The sequence below is a fragment of the Pan paniscus genome, chromosome 1 (assembly GCF_029289425.2).
Source record: "Pan paniscus chromosome 1, NHGRI_mPanPan1-v2.0_pri, whole genome shotgun sequence".
In the NCBI taxonomy this organism is placed as follows: Eukaryota; Metazoa; Chordata; class Mammalia; order Primates; family Hominidae; genus Pan; species Pan paniscus.
In genome coordinates, this window is record NC_073249.2 from 193,394,949 (window position 1) to 193,407,905 (window position 12,957).

Consider the following 12,957-nt stretch of genomic DNA (forward strand, 5'->3'; position numbering starts at 1 on the left):
CAGTATAAATCAGTGTAACTCAGCATTAGCTCTTAACAGCTGTTTGACCTAAATTATGTCACATGGCCTCTCTGAGCCTCATTTTCTCTCCTTTGTAATACGGGCATAACTATTCTGCCTATTAATCTCCAAGGTCACTGTAAGGAAACAGTAAAACTCTGTACAAATTATGTACAAGGATTTTCTCAACTGCTCAGTACACCTGAAATTGTGAGGAGGTGCTAGGAGACCCCTGCTGGATTTTAAAAAACTCGCGATTGTCCCGGGTCTGAAGTCAAAAATGATCTTAGATCTCCACTTTTGCCATTTAATGTTGTTGTATGATCTTGAGCGAATGATCTAACCTCTCTGAGCCTCCACTTTCCCTACTATCTAGTGGGGTTAATAGGACAGACATCACTTTCTGCAGCGAAGTGTTAAGGCACGTGGTAAGTGCTCAATAAATGTTGGCTGAATCTGGATCTCTCTGGCTGAGACAAATCTCTCCATCCGCGAGGTGGGAAAACTGCGCGTGGTCGCCATGTGGAGCTCAGGTAGAGGAGATGCTCCCGGGGGCACTGGGCTCCCGCACCTCCCCACTCCCCCGCCCACCCGCCCGTTGCCATGGCCACCGGTTCAGGCTGGGAGCAGCACTAAGGCGTGTTCCGCCCAATCCCCGCCCTTCTAGGGTGACCATTGGCTGGAGCGGCCACGTGACGCGCGCTGGTATGCTAATATATGGTAATAGCGCCCTCGCCCCTCCTCCGCGGGCAGCGTCCGAGCAGCCAGCAGGGTGCGCGGCGCCGAGCCGAGGGGGCGGGCTGAGGGGCGGCCCCCGGGAGAGAGCGGCCAGGTGGAGGAGGAGCGCGAGGCGACCGCAGGTAACGGGCGGGCGCGTGCGCGCTGGGGCCAGCTCGCGGCTGACGGGCAGCGCGCGGGGGACACCGGCCGCCGCGCTGCTGGCTTAACCCTTTGGGCACCCAGCTGTCACGGTCGGGCCGGAGCGCTCGGCCGGGACGGGCCGCGCGGGGCGGGGCATTGCCATGGGCACGGACAGGCGGGCGGCAGGCGGCCTGACCCCTGGTCCGCGGCGTGGGGCCCGCGCTGGGAGCCCGCAGTCCCGGCCGGCGACCGGCAGAGCGCGGCGCCCCCGGGCCGGGAACGCGCAGCGAGGAGGGCTGCGGAGAGCCTGGGGCCGAGGCTTGCCGGGGTGCTGCCGGGAACCGGAACGGGAACGGGCCAAGGTCCCGTCACTGACTCGCTTTCTCCGGGGACCGAGCCCCCTCCCGCGGAGAGGCCCGCGCCGCGGCAGCCCGTGGCCTTGCGCGGCCTGCGCCTGCTCCGCTTGTCCCGCAGAGTGCGGTGAGACCCGGGCGTCGGGCCTGACCGGGGCGCCCGCTCCCCAGCCGCGGCGTGACAGCGCAGCCGCTGGCACTTTCGGCCCAGAGTCAAGCGTGGCGTGGGGGGCACCAGCAGAGGGAACCGGGGGTTGCTGGAACTGGGAGGAGAGAACAGTCGTCTAAAGGAAAAGCGGGCCCCAAGGTTGGAGAAGGAGGGATGCCCTAGAAAGGCGCTGGTCCCTTGTTTTCTGTGCTGAGTGACCTGACACCCATGGGAAAAGGTCGCTGCTGGACACCTGGATCGGGTCTGTCATGCACAGAGGAAGCGGCTGTTCTACGTGAGTGTCTAACAAATTTCTTATAAGGCGAGGTTTAAATTCATCTTCCCCCCCTCCCCAGGTCTGCTACAGAAGTGTCTTCTTGTAATTATCCCCCTCCCCCAATTCACTAAGACTGGTGGCAGCTTTAGGCTCACAGTGTAATTTAGCTTTTGCGACAATAGAAATGGTAGGAGGAGAGATGCGCCACTGATACTAAGCTTGCCCTGGGAGTTTCTTGGAAGTGTGGGGGAAAAAATATTTCTATCACCAGTGGGGATGAAAAATCGGCTAATGCGCCCGTGATATCAATAGAGTTTCTTTTATGAGTCTAAAGTCGTTCCTTCTAAATCAAGAGAAAATGCAGTTACAATTGAGAAGTACCAGAAACCAATTTGATTTTGCAAGTGAAGTGCAAATTCCACTTCCACGTTGCTCTTGATGTCTTTTATCACCCAACAACAAATACTTGGCATATGCCAGGCACTCTGCTATGTCTTGGGGATGCAAAGATGAATAAGATAATTAGTCCTTGTCCTGAAAGAAGTGGTAGGAGAAACAAATGAAATTGCTAGTAAAAGTGATTAACAGCATAATAGACGTGAATGCAAAGGGCTTTGGAAGCACAGAGGAGGGAACAATTAGCTGTCTGAGAGGACCAGGGAGGGCTTTCCAGAGAACACATTTAAGCAAGGTGTTGAAGGATAAATAGGAGTTTACCTTGCAGAGAAAATTGGAAAGGACTGAAAAGGCAGCCAAAGCGGGGGAACAGCGAATGCAGCCACATAAAGAATATGTTATCTCTAGGGAATGGCTTTCTATTGTAACTATGGCTTTTTTTCCTTCCTCTGTAATGTAACTTTCTAAAAGTAGCCTAGAATTTCTTATTCCCAGCACAGTTGTCCAGTGATATTTTTCTTATTGTTTTCTCCCCCATATTTTCCCCTCATCAGTTTTTCTGAGCCTCATTCCTGGTCTTTGTCACCCATATCTTTCCAAGTAAGGGTCCATCATGTGGAGGTTGAATAGGAGTAGTTTTCAGTTGCTCCAAGGGAGAGGGCCTGAAACTGGGCATAATGTTTGGCACTAGAGGCAGCATCTGAGAAGGGCAAATCTAAATTATACAAAAAGAGAATACATGACCATAACTAGGGAAGCAATGCTGAATGTCAAATTTGTGAGACCTGGGGAAATAAGTAGTAAGATCAGAAGCTGGAAGGATCTGGATTAAGAGAGGATTGGAGTGTGAGATGGGTCAGGGCAAGTAGTCCAGGACTGAGACCATGAATCGTGCACATGCAGCTGAGCCCACTGTTGCATGGTGCCAGCTGTGCACAACAGCAGTGGATCTGCCAGACTGGGCCAGGCCCTCCATAGGCTTTCCAATGCCGCCTCCTTTCTGTTCACCCTCCCTCCTTACTATTATCCTCTTCTCTTCATCCCAGTTTCCACCCATGTCTCATGCATTGGGCTTCTTTTAATGAGGTCTTAGCTAACAGAGCAGAGAAAATCCCATTCTGCTGTCTTAGCATCTATCTCTAGAACTATAAATAGTCCATTTAACCTCATTAGCCATCAACTAGCCAGCCTATTTTTACTTCCTGATCATTTAGAAGCTGAGCAAGGTTGGGCCCAAAGTAGCAAAGTGGACCTCATCCCCAAAACTCTTCTAATATTTGAATCAGATAAAGGCCTTTTTGCTTTGCTTAGACCACATTTATTTTTAGAATGGATTATGGTGAGTTTTTGGCAAATTTCCTGTTTTGAATTATATTACAGATCAAGTCGTGTAAAGAAGGTGTCACTGGGGTGACATGCTTAATACGGTCTGCTAAGATTGATGATACTGTAAGTGCTGGAAAATCATGGGCGGTATTTAAGCAATCTTCTCAATCAGTGTATTTACTGAACACCTGCTTGTGTGCAAATACTATCCTGTATTTGTGATGTGGAGGAGACAGGAAAATGAGAGTGGTGGTGTAGTATGGGGGTTATTCTCACCTAAACAAAGATTTGGATCCCAGTTCTACCAGATACTTGCTACATGACTTTGACTTCAGTTTCTTCATCTGTAATAATGCCACCTACCCAATATAGTTGTGAGGACTAAATGAAATCACAAATGTATAGCAGTCATTTAGTACCTTTTTGAGATGCTTAATGCATGGTATTATAGGAGTTGAGAAAAGAAAAAAAAATGGTGATAATTGAAGCCATATGATTAGCTGAGTTCACTGCTGGTAACAGCATAGAAATAGAATAGAGGATGAAAGACTGAAGCTTGAAGATATATCCCACATTTAGGGAGGGAGGGAGAAGACATGGAGTCCGTATGGTAGAAAATAAGAAAAGAAGCAAGAGAACCATCTAATGTATTCATCCAACAAATGCATTCTATTCACCACCATTTGTTGTGTACCTGACAGATGCCAAGGCCAGTTAGACATGCTATTAACCATGAGAGTGTAGTATCACAGAAGTCAAGAGAAGAAAAAGTTTTGAGCTGCAGAAATTCGTCAGCAGTTTGAAATTGTACAGAAAGAGTGGGAAACATTCATTATACTTAGTAAACAGAAGGTCATTAGTAACTTTTTGAAAATGATAGCTTCAGTAGAGTGGCGGGGGTGGCCATGGGGATATTAAAAGCCACCCCCCATGAGAGAGAACTGTGGCATGAGATGCCGATAAGAAGTGGAGACAGCATGTGGATCACCTTTTGTATGTTTGGCAATGAAAGGAAGAAAAGAAATAGAAAAGTGATTAGTGAAGGCAGCACAGTCAAGCGGAAGATTAATTTTCCCTGTCTGCTTCATTATTTTAGTTGACCTAAAATATTATTCTTTTTCTTTCATATCCTTAATAGCAAGTCAGCAGTTCATTTCTTAAACTTACTGCTTTGATAACTACCTGAATGTTTCACTGAACAGTAATAGTGTAGCTGTCGTTTATTGAGTGCTCACTATGTGCTAGGCATTGTGCTAAGCTCTTTGTATACATTCTGTTCATTATCCCATTTAATCTTCCCAGCACCAGATTATAACCACACAACCTCTTGGCAGCACGGAAAGACTAAGTAAATTGCCAGAGGTCACATAGCTAATGAGTGGCACAGATGGGATTTGGATCCAGCTCAGACTCTAAAGCTTTCCTGAAGGATCATGCTATACTGTCTCTGAAGTCAGGGCCAGCTTTGTGGGTATGCAGCCTGTGCAGTCTCCCAGGGCCCTGTGTTTAGAGGGGCCCCATGCTTGGTTTAATACTCTCTTGTTGCTGTCTTGAAATTCTTAATGATTTTTAACAAGGGGGTTCTACATTTTCATTTTGCACCAGGCCCCACAAATTATATACCCAGTTCTGCCTGAAGGTATCTGTACTACCTCCTGAAGGTAGGAAAGCATTTTGTGCTGTGGCCTTTGGTTTGGGTAGGTGGCCTAAGTCCTTGCTGTGTCATGCTGCACAATCACATTTTCCTATGGTCCCCTCATTTTGGACTCTGTGAGTTTGCTGGTGTGAAGGGCAAAAGGAAATGCCCAGTCAATATGAAGAGAATAGAGAATAAAGAGGCAAGGAATTGCTTACTTAGACTGACTTCTGGAAACTCATCCACCATGTTTTGAGGGTATTACTGGAGAGAGTTATAGTCCTGATGCTATTGTTACTCCCAGTTTAAATACAACACAAGTTCATTTCTATTCCTTTTGTAGTCAGGTATACCCATTTGTTCATGGGAAGATATGGAGACCATTTTTCAACGTACTGAAACAGAAATTGGAGTGGAACAGGTACACTACAACTTGTCTGCCCTCATCTGGTGCCTTTTTAACCACGTTGATGCCACCCTTTGACCCTCAAACCATGGACCCCCCCCCAGCAGCTTTGAACCCCACTGGTTGCCACCATTGTCTGGAATGCTTCTGTTCTGTCCTGCCTTTGTTGCTTACTCTGTTCCTTCATCTACCCACATGAATCATGAAAAACAGAAACTTCTATTTTCTCTCATTTTTGGCTTTAGGAAAGAAATAGGAAAGTGATTAGTGAACTGAGAACCAATTAGGTTTTTCTGGGTTTCATGGTTATGGTTCTCTCAGAAACAATTTTTACTCATCCTCTTGCTCCTCTCACTTCTGGTCTCTCTGAGTAATGATTTGACCAAGTCCTGACATCACTTGACACTTACCACTTGACCAAGTCCTACGCCAACCAACCTGGATTCCTTTGTGGGGGAAATCAGACAAGACTGAGATTGTGTTGCCTCCTCCCATTACCTGTCTTATCCCCGTTCAGAGTGTTTGTTCTCATTTTCTATGCCCAACATGGACCAGGTGAGCCTAAGAAAACGTGAGAAGAAAAATATAAAGAGATGTCCAATATAAACTGCAGTATACATCATGAAACACAGTTTACATGGCTGGGCTGGGTCTTCTCCATAGTCTCCTAGTTATGCTGTGGCATGGTCTCCATAAGGCACTGTAGTAGTTACCCATTGCTGTGTAACAAATTACGCCAACATTTACCAGCTTAAAACAAAATTTTCTACTTATCTTTTAAGACTCAATTCAAGCATTACCTCTCAGAAGGCATTTCCCAGCTTGCTTTTTAAGAATTAGTAATCTTCCTCTTTGATGTTTCTTCGTACTTTAGCATCTCATTATAGCATTTACCACATTGTTATAATTGCTAGGGACCATGTCTTTTTCATACCCTTAACTTCAGTTCCTAAAACTATTTCTTGAATGTCACAGATGCTCAGTAAATGGTTGTTAAAAGAGCTTAAGAATAACTCATACCTTTATCGGCTTTCACTTTATTCTTTATAAAACGTAGGTATATTGCAAAGTATCCAGCCTTGTTTCCTGTGATAGGCTCATATATCGTTGTTGAAGGTTAAATGTAAAGAAACGTTGTATATGTCCAAGACTGCTTGACTTGCCAACTTATCTACTCCAGTGAAGACTTCTTGAATTTATCTTTATCTATAGGTCTCTGTGCCATTCCTAGTCTGAAACCAATTCTGGCCCTTATAGGAAATTATACAGTGAGCACCCCTAGTCCAAAGATACTTGGTTCAATAATAAAGTCAACATTTGTTCACTATTCAGATATTTGACTCTTAAATTTTATGAGGGTACATCTGTGTCTGGCTTATTCACTGCTCTTTTCCCGACACCATGCCCTAGTAGATGCACAGCAAATACTTAGTGGATGAATTAATGAAACTCAATTCTTGATAATTCATGTCCCATTCCTGTTATCCAGGTCCTGACCTCTGATCACCCAGAATCTTAGGCCTGATTCATCATTTCATGTGACCCAGACTTTTTGTTTTGGTCTTTGACTTTTATCTTCCAGGGCCTTATTATGGCTGGATAAGAATCTGACTCCTTGCTTACTCAGAACTAAAGTATCTCTTTGTTTCTTGATCGTCCTAACTAATAATATAGGCCAGATGCCCTTAGAAAAATATTATTTTCTCTACCTGAAGCCAGAAACATTCCGAATACATATTAAATGTATTTAAAAATATTTAAACTGAAGATAATTACATTCAAATTTCTAAAGAAAGTAAACAGGCCCTTTGAGAAACAAGTTTTGGGCAGAGAGACCAGCGTCTAAAATTTTGTGAGTCTATTAGAATGATTAACTTGTAAGCTTCAGCAAATCAATGCAAATTAATTTTTATACCCACCAGTGAATCAAAGGAGGGGAGGGAATTGAGTGAGTGTGTAAATATGGTTGCCAGGGAAACTTTTCCTGACAGAAGAGAGAACCTCGCAGGAATTTTTACAGGCCCACAGAAGCAATGTAACCTGATCTTTCTCTGTTCTCTTTCTAATGGGGGAAGAAAAGATGTAGAAACCATGGGTACAGATAAAGGTGGCTTTAGACTTTTCAAGAGACTTGAGGAGTAAGTTCTCCAGAACAAATGATGACTATTATAAGGCACCCGTTCCTTTTAAGGAACCATCTGGAAATGAATCTATCTCTAAAATAGTATTAATGAATCAATCTCTATAATAGTATTAATTTACTCAACAAATATTCAGCACTTTCTTTTTTTTTTGTTTTGTTTTTTTTTTGTTTTTTTTTTTTTTTTTTTGAGATGGAGTCTCGTTCTGTTGACCTGGCTGGAGTGCAGTGGTGCAATCTTGGATCACTGCAACCTCCGCCTCCCAGGTTCAAGCAATTCTCCTGCCTCAGCCTCCCGAATAGCAGGACTACAGGTGTGTGCCACCATGCCCGGCTAATTTTTGTATTTTTGGTAGAGATGTGGTTTCACCACGTTGTCCAGGGTGGTGTTGAACTCCTGACCTCGTGATCCGCCCTCCTTGGCCTCCCATAGTGCTGGGATTACAGGCATCAGTCATGTGCCCGGCCTTATTCAGCACTTTCTAAATAAAAAATATATATTTCCATTGTCCAGAAGGAAATATAATTATAAGCAGTTGATAATTTGAAAGTACTGCATTACACCTAGTTCTTCCAAGTTTTGCCCCAAATTAATTTTTTTAGTACAGGGTAATGTGAACTTAATTAAATATTTAATGCTGTTTCTAGAAATAAAATTCTGCTTCTGTACAAAAAGCTTAACAGGCGTGTATCTTCTGTTATTTCTATTCTTTGGTTGCTGCTCCTGAGAAAAAACTAATTCATTGGTCCATAAAGCCATACCCCAAAGTAGATGTTCATCTAGTGACAGTGTCATTTTAATTTTAGATATAGTACCAGTGTAGGACACATCCGTCTCCTTGATGGCTAAAATCATGAGATCCTTCTTATTTTAGCTGTACGGGACGGATGGTTTCAGGTCTTAAAATCTTGGCTGTAAAATGCATTTGGATTGAAATATGAAACTGTCCCATATCTGAAGCCTACCATTCAGTGTCTCCATTCCTTCTCTTCCCACTTTTATTTTGTTTTCAGTTACAAATAAGGCTTGCATTTGTTTGAAAAAGTATATACTTTTTAAGCCCTTTAATACTTTAATGTGCTAGAGTTATGTTCCAAGCACAGTATCTTCCGCTGGCCTGCAGAGAGGCAGTTGGAGGTAAGGGTTCACTGCAGGGACACTAGAGCCATAATGCTGGGGTTCCAGCCTTGCCTCTGCCACTCATGAGCTGTGAACTTCCCAGCCGCCTTCCATCTGTACTCTCTCTGCTCTAGTCTTCTTGGGTATAGTGGGGGAGAATCACGGTCCCTACCTCGAAGAATTATAGAATTAAACAGGTTAATAATGTGAGGTACATAATAAGAATTGTGTAGGTTTTACCTTTCTTTATTTCCTGGGGCCTCCTAGATAGAATTGATATTTGAAGGAAGAGAAAGTTGAGATGTATAAAGGTATAATAACTTGCCTAAAGTATACAGTAAATTTAGGCTCAGACTATTCTCATTCTTAAATTACCAAGGAAGTTTTCCATTCCACCTAGTAAGAGAGAGACAAAATGAGAATTAGAATAAGAGGGCAGAACTTGGCTTTTAGGGCATTTTGAAATAGAGGTTACTTCACATAAGATGGTGACACTAAAGCACATGAAAATGAAATTGCTTTCTCAAAGGCAGAGTATTAGAAATGGTTTGGAATAATATAAGTAGGGAATGTGGTACTAGGTCAGGCCCATTGTATAACCAGCCAAAAATTTGGTTTCTGATCATGATAACAGAGCTCAGTTGGAAGGGTGTATTGTAGCTTCAAGCCATGACAAAATCTTCTGATTACAGGGATGGGCTTGCCCATCCTTTTAGTATCCTTCTGTCTTTGTTTACCTGAGTATTTAAGCTTTATTTCTATTTTTGGCCTCTACAACCATATTTATTTATTCAACAAACATTTAATAAGCTTCTATACCTCACTCTAGCAGCTGGGGATTCAAAGATGAGGAGAACCCAGGCCTGGTACTACAGAGGTTTCTAAAGAAAGAAAGACATGGAAACATTAATTATGGTATTGTACTTAGTACCATAATAGAAGTATGGTCCCTGCTTAGAAATGTTAGGAAAAGTTTTCTGGAGAAAGTGACAGGGTAAGAGGGAGCTTCTCAGCCAGACAGAAGCAATGTCTGCAAAGGTGAGGTTGTATTTGCTTGAGAGAACACATATGGGGGGACCTCCAAACAACCTTTCAAGACCACAGCAGAACATTTGAGGAGGGTCATTGCAGAAATAAGGCTGAAAAGTAGGCTGGCATCAAATCACAAAAGGCTTGGTTTACCAGGCTAAGGAATTTGGACTTTATGGTGGAGGCCATAGGGAGCTGTTAAAGCCCTTAGGAGTAACAAGATCAGATCTGCCTTTTAGAAAGAACACATCAGCAATGTGAAGGGTGGTTTGGGCAGGAGTGAGACCAGAGACGGAATCATGCAGTTAGCGAAGAACCTTTAATGAGCCTTCTCGTCTACTGCCAGTATGTTTACTCTTGAATATATATGTTTGTTCATTCAACCCCAGTTTGTTAATGGCATGTGAGATACTAGACTCACTGCTGGAAATACTGAGAAACAACACACCACCCATGTCTTGGAGTTGCTTGCAGTGTTTTATTTGTCCTAAACACAAACGTTCTTGAGTTTTCAGCTTCTCTTGTCTATCCTCTATTTCATCTCAGTCCCGGGACTGGGGTTCTGGTATGTTGAAATGAGCTCATTTGGGTTTATCTTGTCTGTACTCCTCATGACATCACCCATAACTCCTTCCTTTCAGCCTTCATATTTCCAGAGTGCAAAGTTCTAATCATTTAATAAGTTCCTGTAGAGAATGCATCTATTTTACATCCCTTTACTTAGACTTCTGCTATTTAAATTCTTATTTTTTTTCTTATTTCCCCCAACCTCAAGTACTGTGTGTCAGCGCTCTTAGTCACACACTTTGCCCTACTTCCTGTCCTTTACTAGCTGACAAAGTCCCGTCTTTATTCCTCTTTTCCTGTTTCCCCAAGGATATGCATACCAGAATTGTAGACTACATTGTTTTCTTTGCTTTTCTCATGTGGGTGCCTTTCCCCCATGAGATCACAGTCCCCAGAGGAATAGCTCCTGACAATAAAGAAACTGAAGATAAGACAATATTTCTCCTGAAATAGAAGAGATGGAGTTGTATTAGAAACGGTAGTGTTTATTACATAATAATAATTGGAATTACAACTTATTGAGTGCTCATAGATGATAATTGTCATGCTAGAGCATTACGTTATTCTTATTTAATCCTCACAGCTACTCTGAGGTAAGTACTCATGTCATTTCCATCTTACAGATGAAGAAACAGGCTCAAAGAGGTGAAAATAGTCTGGGCACAGTGGCTTACACCTGTAATCACAGCACGTTGGGAGGCTGAGGCAGGAGGATCACTTGAGCTCAAGAGTTCGAGACTAATCTGGGCAACGTGGCAAGACCTTGTCTCTACAAAAAAATTTAAAAATAAGCCAGGTGTGGTAGTATGCACCTGTGGTCTCAGCTACTCAGGAGGCTGAGGTGGGAGGATCACTTGAGCCCAAGAGGTCAAGGTTGCAGTGAACTATGATCGTGCCACCACACTCCAGCCTGGGTGACAAAAAGGAAAGAAAAAAGAAAAAAAAAAAAGAGGTGAAATAACTTGTCCGAGTTCAAATCATGAATACATTAGCCAGATTTTGAACTGAGGACTGACTCTAGAATGGAAGTTCTTCATTGCTGTGTAATGTAGGGTGAACATGCAGGCTTTGAATTCCAGTACCTGTGGTCATTAAGAGTGAGCTGATTTTTTTCAATCTTCCTTTAGTTATAACTGCCATCACCAAATCTAGTTTCTCTTTATCTTCTTGATTCTTACTAGCGATCTTAGTAAGCTGTTTTATTTGAATCATAAGGTCTAGGCGCGTTTCCCTCCCCCAAAGTTTGTGATCAGTTTCATAACTGTATAGATTTGAGTTTGTATGTTAGCACTATTGTGGTGTTATAGTTCATTGTAGATACTATGCTTACAGTTTTGGGAGCTATCTCTAGGCGAATGGATTGTGCCTTGAAACATGGTTGCATAACAGGTTTGTTGTAGAGAGAGCTAAATATCCTTTAAAAATAAATGTTGTTTATGTAATAATTTCCACACCACATCAGCCTTCCCTAGTGATAAGTAGTAGGCTGAATAATGACCACCCAAATATATTAGGTCCTTATCCCCAGAACTTGTAAAAATTACCTTATAAGGAAAAGGAATATTTGCAGATGTGATTAAATTAAGGATCTTGACATGGGGGGGTTATATCTGGGTGGGCGCTAAATACAATCACAAGTGTCCTTATAAGAGAGAGGTGGCTGGGCGCGGTGGCTCACGCCTGTAATCCCAGCACTTTGGGAGGCCGAGGCGGGTGGATCACGAGGTCAGGAGATCGAGACCATCCTGGCTAACACGGTGAAACCCCGTCTCTACTAAAAATACAAAAAATTAGCCGGGCGTGGTAGTGGGCGCCTATAGTCCCAGCTACTCAGGAGGCTGAGGCAGGAGAATGGCATGAACCCAGGAGGCGGAGCTTGCAGTGAGCTGAGATCGCGCCACTGCACTCCAGCCTGGGCGACAGAGCGAGACTCCGTCTCAAAAAAAATAAAAGAGAGAGAGGCAGAAGGAGACACAGACAAGGTGGAGACAATGGACATGGAGGTTATATCTGGGTGGGCCCTAAATACAATCACAAGTGTCCTTAGAGAGGCAGAGGGAGACACAGACAACATGGAGACAATGTAAACACAGAGGCAAAGAGTGGATAGATTCTTCCGTAGAACCTCCAGAGGGAGAGCACAGCCTGCTGACCCCTTGATTTCCACCCAGTGAAGCTAATATTGAACTTCAGGCCTCCAGAACTGTGAGAGAATAAGTTTCTGCTGTTTTAAGCCACTAAGTTTGTCATCGTTTTTATGGCAGCAACAGGGGACTAAATGAGGGTAGTCACTTATCATACTGCTTAGCTCATTTTGAGAGAAAATATTATGACTTAATAAAGACAACAACCAACTAATATAACATGTATAATAATAATTTCGGCAAACATGTATGTAGTCTTTACTATGTGCCAGGCACTGGTGTAAGCATTTGAAATGTATTTACTCATTTATTCTTCATAGCAACTCCCATAATGGGGGTTCTGTTTTAAATGGGAAGTGCACAGAGAAGTTAGGTAACTTGGCCAAAGCGATGCAGTTAGTAAATAATGGGGCCAGGACCTGAACCAAGGCAGACAGTTTGATTTCAAAAGGCCATGCTATTAAACACTATGCTATACAGGGCTTTACACTGGGCAAGCATTCCACAAAGGACAAAGTGACAGTGTCTAAAGTCTTTTCAATCTTCTAGCCTCT

At 43.4% G+C, this 12,957-nt stretch overlaps 1 protein-coding gene across 6 annotated transcripts in view; it reads left to right on the plus strand.

The window, feature by feature from the left end:
* The first annotated feature begins 730 nt into the window (after nucleotides 1-730).
* PHC2 (polyhomeotic homolog 2) overlaps nucleotides 731-12,957 on the plus strand; it is a 107,588-nt gene continuing 95,361 nt past the window's right edge. For 3 of the 6 annotated variants that reach the window (XM_034960657.3, XM_055095697.2, XM_057299458.2), the window contains exon 1: nucleotides 731-860. The gene's annotated coding sequence lies outside the window, so the exon portion shown is untranslated. Of the gene's footprint in view, nucleotides 861-1,071; nucleotides 1,658-12,957 lie in introns of those variants that run through there. The other 3 variants (XR_010108822.1, XM_034960664.3, XM_003812547.6) reach the window with 1 other exon arrangement.